Source organism: Nicotiana sylvestris, chromosome 1 (genome assembly GCF_000393655.2).
Source record: "Nicotiana sylvestris chromosome 1, ASM39365v2, whole genome shotgun sequence".
In the NCBI taxonomy this organism is placed as follows: Eukaryota; Viridiplantae; Streptophyta; class Magnoliopsida; order Solanales; family Solanaceae; genus Nicotiana; species Nicotiana sylvestris.
In genome coordinates, this window is record NC_091057.1 from 23146754 (window position 1) to 23158721 (window position 11968).

Here is an 11968-nt window from a genome sequence, read left to right on the forward strand (position 1 = left end):
AACCAGAAACTGCTAGTGTGCCTGTAGAAGAAGCTGAAATTGATGGAGGTTTTGAAGATATAGGATTTAACAAAAAAGAAAATTATGTTGGCAGATTAGGAGGGGATGAGGATTTCATTGACAACTTTGATGCTGGCAGTGATGATACTGATGAAGAGGTAGAGGTGGATTGTAACGCCCGACCGATCGTTTTGAGCTTTTGCACATTGATCACCAATTCTAAGGTATGACTTGCCCTGTGTAAGGTATTATGACTGATGTAGATCGTTGGTTTTGGTTTTCAGGGAAATCAGAATGAATTTAAAAGAACAGTCTCAGATGAAAGCTTTGAATTTGAAAGGTTGACCAAGAGTTGACTTATTTGTATATGAGCTCGAAACGGAATTCTTATGATTTGGTTAGCTTATTTGGGTGATTTATGACTTAGGAGTGTGATCGAAATTGGTTTTGGAGGTCCGAAGTAGAATTAGGCTTGAATTGGCGAAGTTGAGATTTTGGCGATTTCCGGTTGGTAGGTAAGATTTTGATCCGGGAATCGGAATGGAATTTTGATAGTTGCAGTAGCTTCGTTATGTCATTTGTGATGTGTGTGCAAAATTTCAGGTCATTCGGACGTGATTTGGTTGCGTTATTGATCGAAAGCGTATTTCGGAAGTTTTTAGAAAACTTAGGCTTGAATTCAATGTGAATGGATGGATTTAGTGTTGTTTGAGGTGTTTTGATAATTGGAACAAGTTTGAATGAGGTTTTAGGATGTTTTGGTGCTTTTGGTTGAAATCCCGGGGGCCTCGGGTAAGTTTTGGGTGGTCATTCAGATCATTTTGAAGTTTGGAAATTGCAGAAAAATCTGCTCAGCTGCTGCAGAGATTTATCTCTTCGCGTTCGCGAGTGAAGTCTCGCATTCGCGAAGAAGGATTGAGGAAGGACAAGAGATTAGCCTTCGCGTTCGCAAGATAGACTTCGCGTTCGGGGAGGGTTGGACTGGTAGGCATCACATTCACGTGAGACTGGGTCGCATTCGCGTAGGTTGGCGAAGTGATGCACCGCGTTCGGGAGGTTGAGAACGCGTTCGCGATGAGTGGGCTGTGTAAGGCATCACGTTCGCATCTTCCATGTCGCGTTCGCGAAGAGTAAAAGTTGGTCAATGCAATTTTGTGCTACGCGTTCGCGAGAGGTTGACCGCGTTCGCGAAGAAAGAAGGGTCAGACCTGGGCAGAATGTTTTAAGTCATTTCATCAGCGATTTTGGGGCTCATTTCCCCCATTGTTGATCATCTTGAGAGCTTGTTGAAGGAAATTGAAGAGGGATTCAAGGGGAATCACCTAGAGGTAAGATTTTTGAACTCAATACTCGATTATTATTGTGAAATCTACCTAGAAATTTATGAAACTAAGCCTAAAATTGAAGAGCTAGGTCTTGAGAAAATTGGACTTTTGATTTGGTATTTGGAGGACCATTTCCGGATTTGAGAATTTTTGGTCCCAGGGCTCAGGTTTTGCTAGTTTCAGGATTTTCGATATTTTTCGATTATTTTCGCTTGAGCTTTGCTCCCTCAGCATATTATGATGTATTCGTTCTGATTTTGGATAGATTCGACGCGCGTGGAGGCCAATTTGAGGGGCAAAGGGGTCGCGAGCTAGAGATTTCGCCGGTTCGAGGTAAGCAATGATTACAAATACTGTCCTGAGGGTTTGAAACCCCGGATTTCACATTGTTGTGTTACTTTGAGGTGACTTACACGCTAGATGACGAGCGTGGGGGTGGAGCACCGCTGGGGATTGTGACCTAGTCCATCCCAAATGAATATTTTAATGCGTATTTGATAGGTAACTATTTGATGTTATTATACTTTAGGCTGTATGCCATGTTTGGGACCTTGTGCCGACTTGTTGAGACCCTTAGGGGTATTTTTACTATCTTTCCTCACTCTATTTGTTTGAAAGCATATCCTCAGTCATGTTTTACCTGTTTACTGCTCAAAACTGGCTTATCACTATATTTTTAAAAATATGGAAACTGTTTTGGGCTGAGTTCCCTATTTTACTGATGGTTTGAGTGATCGTGAGGTGATGACTGAGATAGACCGAGGGTCTGATTGTGAGATTGATGACTGAGATAGACTGAAAGCCTGGTGGTGAGATTTATGACTGAGAGAGGCCAAGGGCCTAGATGTGAGGATTATATATCTATGGATCGGGCTGCACGCCGTAGAAAGATATATATATATATATGTATGTATATGGATCGGGCTACACGCCACAACAATACTTATATGGATCGGGCTGCACGCTGCAGCGATGTGTTGGATCGGGCTGCACGTCGCAACAATATATATATATAAAGATATATATATATATATGTATGTATATGGATCGGGCTACACGCCACAACAATACTTATATGGATCGGGCTGCACGTCGCAACAATATATATATATATATATATATGTATGTATATGGATCGGGCTGCACGCCGCAACGATATTGCGTTTGGGCTGTAGGAGCCCCTCCGGAGTCTACACACCCCTAGTGAGCACCGCGACGATATGTTGGATTGGACTGCACGCCGCAGCGATATAACGCTTGGGCTGTAGGAGCCCTTCAGGAGTCGGCACACCCCCAGTGAGTGCCTTCGACAAGATATATGGATCGGGCTGCGCACCGCAACGGTTACTATATGGTACCTATTGAGCGTGGGTACTGAGTGTGAGCGCTGATTGGCAAGAGTTGAGTCACGAGTGACTGAGAGGCTAGCCCGAGGGGCGATATACATATACATGCACATGAGTGATGCTTGCCTGAAGGGCTTGTTTATGTACTTATTGATTTTTCACTCCTCTTAAGAATGAGTTTCTATAGAATATGTTGATTTATTGTCTGTTTTCACTCATCTTTATATTGAGCCTCTGTCGAAGTGTTGAACAAATGTTTTAAAAACAACTTTCATTTAAGCTGGGGTTTATGAGATGTTCAAAATTTGATCACTGATTTGACACTGGTTATTTCCACTGAAATTTTCAAGTTATGAGGTGTTTATGATTACTGTTTTGCCCGAGGGTCTGTTTTACGAGCTATGTTTTGCCCGAGAGGCTGATTATGATGATCATCTCTTTTATTATAAATGGTATTGAACCCCTACTGAAACTATCGGAAAGCATTTTTAAATGATTTTTACCAAAAGACTGGATTTTAAATGAGACGATCGACTCGTATTCTGATTTGGAAGCCAGTTGTGCTTATTGAATTTATCATAAATGTGGATTCATTGTTTCATACTGCTTAGTCTTTATTTACTTTTATCACTTACTGGGTTGGAGTACTCATATTACTCCCTGCACCTCGTATGCAGATTCAGGTATTTCGGAACCTGGTAGCGGGTGTTGATTGCTTAGACGCGGAGTCATCGGAGTTAGCAAGGTGGCTGCACGACATTTGCAGCACTGCTTTCTTCCTCTCATTTTCATTACTGTACTTAGTACATTTTTGACTATTTTTGTTGTATTCAGACCTTGGTAGATGCTCATGACTAGTGACACCCCGATGTTGGGCTTGTATATTAATTCTGTACCATTCTTTCAGACGTATATTATGAAATATTGTTCTAATTAAAGGTTTAAAAGATGACTCTTAATGATTAAAGGGTTAATGTGAGTGTTGTGCCGGCTGACCTTGTCTTCACGAGAGGCGCCATCACGACCGGGCCGGTTTGGGGTCGTGACAAGTTGGTATTATAGCCTAGGTTATAGAGGTCTCATGAGTCATAAGCAGGTTTAGTAGAGTCTCGCGGATTGGTACAGAGACGTCTATATTTATCTTCGAGAGGCTGCAGAACCTTTAGGAAAACTTCACATTCTTGAATTCTTATCGTGCGTCCTTGATTCAGCTTGAAATATAACTCTTGAAATTCCTTCCACGCGTTCGTATGCACACATGAACGCTCAGTATCAGATGTGCCTTGATGGCTTATGATCCCCTAATCGAGGGGCGAGATCTGATCTCTGTGAGTTTGATGTGAGGCTAGTCTGGAGGACTTGAGGTCGGATCTTTGCCTATGGCTTGAGCACCGAGGTGCTAATTATGTGAGCAAGTGCTTTGAACCTATATGTTCGGTATCGTCCCTATTAGTGGGAGTGACGGTTGGATAACTATGTGATGAGTATGTTAGTATTGCGAGATGTATCTATATGACTTGGAAGTGACGAGGAAGGTCTGCGCGAGGATAAAAGAACTATTAGGTGTTTGAATTCCATCTTGGTTCGAGGTGTAGCCCCGAGTTATGGGCGTATGAAGAATCTTTCAATGTTTCCTAGTTGAGAGTGAATTAAATTTCATGTTGAAGTATAAGTTCAGACTCAAGAAGACTAAGTAACTACGTACAGTTTGTGACGGTGGAAGGTATACAGAAATGTTAATTGAAGGCAAAACAGGTGGGTTATCTCATGCAAAGAATTCTGGGGTTGTGTGACCTTTATGTGTCTGTTAGAAGATCTCATTTACCAGTAAAATATAAGTGTTGAAATTTGAATGTGGGTTGCTTTAGAGAGCAGGCTTGACTGTTGCACGAGTGAATTGCGAGATTTGCAGAAGAGTTAAAATTCTAGATGATCTGTGTTTTCACCAGTTTATAAAAGATTTGAGTTGAATTTCACTATGGTATTGTGGCATCAATAGAGTATAAGTGTTATGAGTTATCGAGTGTGTTTTGATCTATGGTTTCGATCCAAGTGGGGGAGTCTACTGTTGATTTGTTGATTGCACGGTTATGCACTATGTTGGTTCCAGTTTGAGGCGCACTAGTGAATTAGTTATGGCTTACGGAGACTGAGACCGAGGATGTCTCGAGTAAAGGAAAAATTTTGGCAGAGGTTATGTCATGCTTTATAGGTGTATGAGAATCTTAGAGTGTCTTGAGCTGTTGTGGTAATGGATGCTCGGTGCATAGAGCAGGAAGTGGCTTGGTTGTTCTAGGATGAGGTTACACCCTGCAGTGTCGGAGTGCTATTGAGGCACGGGTGGTTCTGTTCATTTGATCAGGCTAATTGCAGTTTGTATAGAGTGAATGACTCTCGAGAATGGTTCTAATGTGTTCAAGATTTTACATATAACAATTGGGTATTTTAAAATTGTATCCGTGGTTAGAAACTGAGTTTTCATTGGAAGATGTCGAGACTTGTGGTATTATCTTTATAAATTATGAAATTCTATGTATCAGCACCAGAAAGGTAAAGGTAACAGATTTAAATTCGCAGGAAGTCTCTTAAGAGAAAAGTACTTTGATCGTGGTGCTCGTGGGAATATGTGAGAAAGTATTCAGCGGCTTATGAGCCTTAGACGGTTTGGCGTTATGCTTGGGTACCGTGTGGTAAGTCTGGGTTGAGGAATTGTGATGTTATAGCAAAAATGAGTATCAAATTGAAGGTAAATCAGAAGGAAATTTGGATAGATGGGTTAGCTTGGTAGTAGGCTGAGTTGGTATGGTAAGGATACGATTAGTTCTTTGGATGCTTGCGAGGTAATGAGTTTCTACAGGTGTTTCTCGACAATTCTCTTGGGTTTTAGTGATCTGCGTAGCTCGGTTGAGTTAGAAGGATTCAGTCCTAGCAGGTCTGGTTGTGCAAGGGGAACTCGGAGAGTTCTTGATGGTTTCGACCTTGGTTGGAAATGTATATTTTCTATGGGCATGAGGAGCATGGTATGCATAGTGATTTTCTTCTAGATGGGAACAATGGAAAGTTCTTGGTTGGTTGAGTACATAGTTGTTTGTAGCTCGAAAAAGATACAAGGTTCTTGTGGTTATCCTAGAATAGTACGGTTTATGCAGTATGTTGTGTAGGAGTGAGATTGGCATATGTAAAGTCACGGTTCAAATTTGAAAGGAAGGTCATAAATTCTTAGGCAACACGGGCATTTCAGATAAATTGAAGAAATGAGCTTCAGATGATTTGAGAAATGATCTATAGATGATTAAGGAAATGGTAATGCTAATTGAGGTGATAGGGAGAGGGTATATGATTCAGAGAGAGGCAATGTGATTAAGTTGATGGCACTCCGGTAGTATTGCAGCACTTCTTGTCAGATCGGCTGCTGATATTCGAGTCCGTTTGGTAGCACAGAAGAATCTTAGAGTATCTCTCATGGGATGATTGAGTACTAGAGGTAAGTTATATATGCGAGTGGCGGAATTGAGATCAGATATGGTACTTCGTGTGTTTTCTAGACTTGGAGACTGGAAGTTCTCATACGTAGGTTAGCTCGTGGTTGTGGATGACAAAATGTGTGTAAGATAGTCAGATGTTAGTGTGTGCTATGATTCAGTCATTGTGAACCTTCGAAGGATTATTTATCTGTTGTGGGTAACTAGAGTTGATGTGTGGTCCATTGGTAGACCTATATGGATGTGTGTACGGCATCGAGACGACCTTGTTGACTTCGAGTTGCTGTAGGCGAGGGATGTTGATTCGGTTGTTATTGAGCTCATTGATAATCTGGGGAGATCTATGAGTTACCTTTCTGTGTTGCGAGACATTATGATCTGTTGATTATAGGAACCTATGGTGCGGTTCTATCGGAGTATCATAGTGGAAGTCGAGCAGAAAGAGTGATTGGGTGTTGCTCGGTGAATGGCGTATCGGTTATGTCCTTTCGGGTTTGCGTGGTGTATGTTAATTGTTTCACCATGGGTGTAATGATTTACTTTGGCCCAGACATCAAATTGTGCGTGGTTGTCGATTTCAAGCATAGTGACTCGAGGAGTTTCACGTGGAGCAGTGTTTGGATAGGGTCGCACGTTGCAGCGAAGCTATGTGGAGTTATGACCTTGCGGGTTAGATTTGTGTGTTCTATTTCTATGATGAGAGACGGGTTCTCAGCCTTGCGCTGTGGTGGTACTGGTGAGCTTGAGGGACAACTCTTTCATTTGAGTCATTTTCATGATTTGAGTATGTTCGGACTGTTGCTTATTGGTGCGTGTATTATGCAAGTTGTGGCTTAGGCCTGTATTGATGTGTCATGTCACCAGAGTAGTGTGTTGGATTGGAGGAGATCGTTGGGATCATTAATGAATACGAACGGATTCGATTTTAGCATGTTGGAAGGATAATATCGAGGTTCTGCTCAGAAATTTGCTATGGTCTTTGCCAAAGGAGAAGGGGCTTCATGAATGGTTGACCTGAGAAACGGTTATGGCCTTTCATTGGCAGTATATGAAAGTGTTGGAATGAGACTTTAGTGGATAAGAGGTTTTCTACCGGTATTCGGTTATTGTGTGCAGTTGCTGTGAATGGAATTTATCGCTACATGTGCTTAAGTTGTGTGGTATATCATATAATTGCACCTGAGGTTGCAAGCACGGGTTATTACAGCTGGTTCTGGCCTATTTAGAGTATAGATGTGGGGTGGTGAAGTATTGATGGTTTTAGAAGTGGAAATGTGGTTCTATGATTTATGGGCTAGATTGGGATTGTGTAATTTCAGTTACAAGGTATTATCAGACCTATGTGAGATAGGGTAATGTGGGATCACCCCCAGGTATGTGCATGGTAAGGTTATTCAGCGATTGGTTGGCTTTTGGAACAACTCTGGGCATGTTCGAGGACACACATATGTTTAAGTGAGGGACGATGTAACGACCCGACTCGTCATTTTGAGCTTTTGCACTTTGATCGCAAGTTCTCGGGCATGACTTGCCCTGTGTAAGGTATTATGACTGATGTAGATCGTTGGTTTTGGTTTTCAGGGAAATCGGAATGAATTTAAAAGAACAGTCTCAAATAAAAGCTTTGAATTTGAAAGGTTGACCAAGAGTAGACTTATTTGTATATGAGCTCAGAATTCTTATGATTTGGTTAGCTTCTTTGGGTGATTTATGACTTAGGAGTGTGATCGGAATTGGTTTTGGAGGTCCGGAGTAGAATTAGGCTTGAATTGGCGAAGTTGAGATTTTGGCGATTTCCTATTGGTAGGTGAGATTTTGATCCGAGAGTCGGAATAGAATTCCGAGAGTTGCAGTAGCTTCGTTATGTCATTTTTGATATGTGTGCAAAGTTTCAGGTCATTCGGACGTGATGCGTTATTGATCGAAAGCGTATTTCGGAAGTTTTTAAAAAACTTAGGCTTGAATTCAATGTGAATTGATGGATTTGGTGTTGTTTGAGGTGTTTTGATGATTGGAACAAGTTTGAATGAGGTTTTAGGATGTGTTGGTGCTTTTGGTTGAGGTCCCGGGGGCCTCGGGTAAGTTTTGGGTGGTCATTCGGATCATTTTGAAGTTTGGAAATTGCAGAAAAATCTGCTTAGCCGTTCAAAAGATTTATCTCTTCGCGTTCGCGAGTGGAGTCTCGCGTTCACGAATAAGGATTAAGGAAGGACATGAGATTAGCCTTCGCGTTCACAAGAGAGACCTTGCATTCGCGGAGGGCTGGACCGGTAGGCATCGCGTTCGCGTGAGACTGGGTCGCGTTCGCGTAGGTTGGCGAAGTGATGCACCGCGTTCGCGAGGTCTGATTGTGAGATTGATGACTGAGATAGACTGAGAGTCTGATGGTGAGATTTATGACTGAGAGAGGCCAAGGGCCTAGTTGTGAGGATTATATATCTATGGATCGGACTGCACGCCGCAACAATATATATATATATGGATCAGGCTGCATGCCACAACAATACTTATATGGATCGGGCTGCACGCCACAGCGATATGTTGGATCGGGCTGCATGCCGCAGCGATATAGTGATGGGCTGTAGGATCCCCTCCGGAGTCTGCACACCCCCAGTGAGCACCGTCGATGATATGTTTGATCGGGCTGCACGCCACATCGATATAGCGCTTGGGCTGTAGGAGACCCTCCGGAGTTTGCACACCCCAAGTGAGCGCCGTCGACGAGATATATGGATCGGACTGCGCGCCGCATCGGTTACTATATGGTATCTATTGAGCGTGAGTGCTGAGTGTGAGAGTTGATTGGTAAGAGTTGAGTCACGAGTGACTGAGAGGCTAGCCCGAGGGGCGATAGACATATACATGCACATGAGTGATACTTTCCTGAAGGGCTTGTTTATGTACTTATTGATTTTTCACTCCTCTTAAGAATGAGTTTCTATCGAATATGTTGATTTATTGACCGTTTTCACTCATCTTTATATTGAGCCTCTGTTGAAGTGTTGAACAAATGTTTTAAAAACAACTTTCATTTAAGCTGGGGTTTATGAGATGTTTAGAATTTGATCACTGATTTGACACCGGTTATTTCCACTGAAATTTTCAAGTTATAAGGTGTTTATGATTAATATTTTGCCTGAGGGGCTGTTTTACGAGCTATTGTTTGCCCGAGAGGCCGATTATGGTGATCATCTCTTTTATTATAAATGGTATTGAACCCCTACTGAAACTGTCAGAAAGCATTTTTAAATGATTTTTACCAAAAGGCTGGATTTTAAATGAGACGATCGACTCGTATTCTGATTTGGAAGCCAGTTGTGCTTATTGAGTTTATCATAATGTGGATTCATTGTTTCATACTACTCAGTCTTTATTTACTTTTATTACTTACTGGGTTGGAGTACTCACATTACTCCCTGCACCTCGTATGCAGATTCAGGTATTTCGGAACCCGGTAGCGGGTGTTGATTGCTTAGACGCGGAGTCATCGGAGTTAGCAAGGTGGCTGCACGACGTTCGCAGTACTACTTTCTTCCTCTCATTTTCATTACTGTACTTAGTACACTTTTGGATATTTTTATTGTATTCAGACCTTGGCAGATGCTCATGACTAGTGACACCCCGATGTCGGGCTTGTATATTAATTCCGCACCGTTCTTTCAGACGTATATTATGAAACATTGTTCTAATTAAAGGTTTAAAAGATGACTCTTAATGAATAAAGGGTTAATGTGAGTGTTGTGCCGGCTGGCCTTGTCTTCACGAGAGGCGCCATCACGACTGGACCGGTTTGGGGTCGTGTCATAGATTTTGAGCATGGTGTTGACCTTCCAAGTAGAAGAAAGAGCACAACTGTTAGATATGACACTAACTGTGAAATGGCAATTTATGAGTTGGGCATGATATTTAAGAATGTTGGAGAATTTAGGAAGGCAATGGCTGATTATGCAATAGAGTATAAAGTTAAGTTAAATCTTAAACCAAATGAGAAGGGTAGGGTAAGGCTGAAGTATAAATAAAAAACAAAATACAACTAGGAGTTGTATGCTTCAGTTGATAGAGATTCAGGTGACTTTATGATCAAAAAGTACCATCCTATTCATAAGTGTCAACCAATGAACACCAACAAGATGTGTAATTCAAAATACATCGCCAATAAATTCAAGAAAAAACTTACTGCTGCTCCTTATATGAGAATCTAAAAAATTCAACAACTAGTTAGAGAGAGGTTGGGATTGTATATTGACAAAACAATAGATTATAAAGCCAAACAGATTGTTCTGAGAAAAGGTTTATGGGGGATTGGAAGCTGGAGTTTGCCAGATTGTGTTACTATTCTAATAGTATCAAGGAAACCAATCCGGCAGCTCATGTTTTGTAAAATTTAACAGAGAATATGAGCCTGCTAAGAACCTATTCAGTACTTCTATGTCTGTTTTGATGCACTTAATAAAGGTTGGTTAGAAGGATGTAGGAACATCGTTGCTTTAGATGGTTATTTCCTAAAGGGAAGTTGCAAGGGTTAAATTCCTGGTGGCTGTGGGAAGAAATGGGAATTAACAGATGTTTCCTATTTCTTCGGCTGTTGTACACCATGAAACTAAACATTCATGGTATTGGTTCCTCAGTCACTTGATAGAAGATTTGCAACTAGATAAAGGTCATGGCTTAACGGTTATGTCAGATATGCAAAAGATAAACAACTTATTTTTGTTTGTTAGTTGTTGATATTCTATCTTCTAGTTTAATTTCTAATATTGTATATGTTGTTTTGCAGGGTATTTTTGTTACATCTCGCATTTTCGTACGTTAAAGTTTCGTCTTCTGTTAATCGACGTAGACACGGGGACGAGGTTAACATATTTATACTATTTATAACAAGCGATAAGTAAGTGCCATGAAGGATAAAGGGTACATGAATTAAAGAAAATAAGTTTCATTGAAGGTTGCCAATTTGGGATACAATACGGTCCGAGCTATAATACCCGATATTTATGGACTAGTACCATACAAGGTACCATATGACTATGATAAAATGGCGTATAAAGTGTATTAAAAATAAGTAAAATTTTAAGTAATTTGAGATAATTCTTATTTATGTGGATAATTGATTAATTATTGGGTAGCGAGATATTACCTAATTAATAAATTAGTGGATAAAGATTTAAAACCCCCACCCCACCCCCACGTGGCAGCAAGCCACTTCCTAAAAGATATGACTCTTAGTCATTTGTAATTAGGTGACAAGATAATGTGTTGGTAACCAGACACCTCCCTTCTAATATTTTCTTAGTTAGCAACGTTAGTAACCAAAAACATATAATTCTAACAAGACACTTCCCTTTTGCAAAGCTAGCAACAAAAATTCGTACAAGATTCCTACAAAACTCCTTACCCAAAGTTTGTGACCATTTCTAAGTACTCTTACACAATCCATGCGGCTACAATATTTTAGTTTCTTGAATATTTCCTCTTAATCCGTGATCTCTCAATTCCATTTTGCATGCAGATCATTCTTATATTCTTATTAATCATGGTGATTGGATATTCCTAGGATGTTTTATCTTCCGAAATAGTAAACAATTCAAACGAGAATTGTTAGAACCGTAGCAATGTAAACTTTTGCGGTTCTAAAGGAGTATGGTGCAACCTTTTCCAAGAATATCATACGGGGTTCTCCCTACTCTAGTAATGTAAGGCTATATCTTTTTTCTTTTTAGCATAATCCAAATTATACAGAAGAAATGAGAAAATGCACAATTTTCATAAATAACTCTATTCATAGAAATACTAGGGGTCTCTATGTTCTTGATTC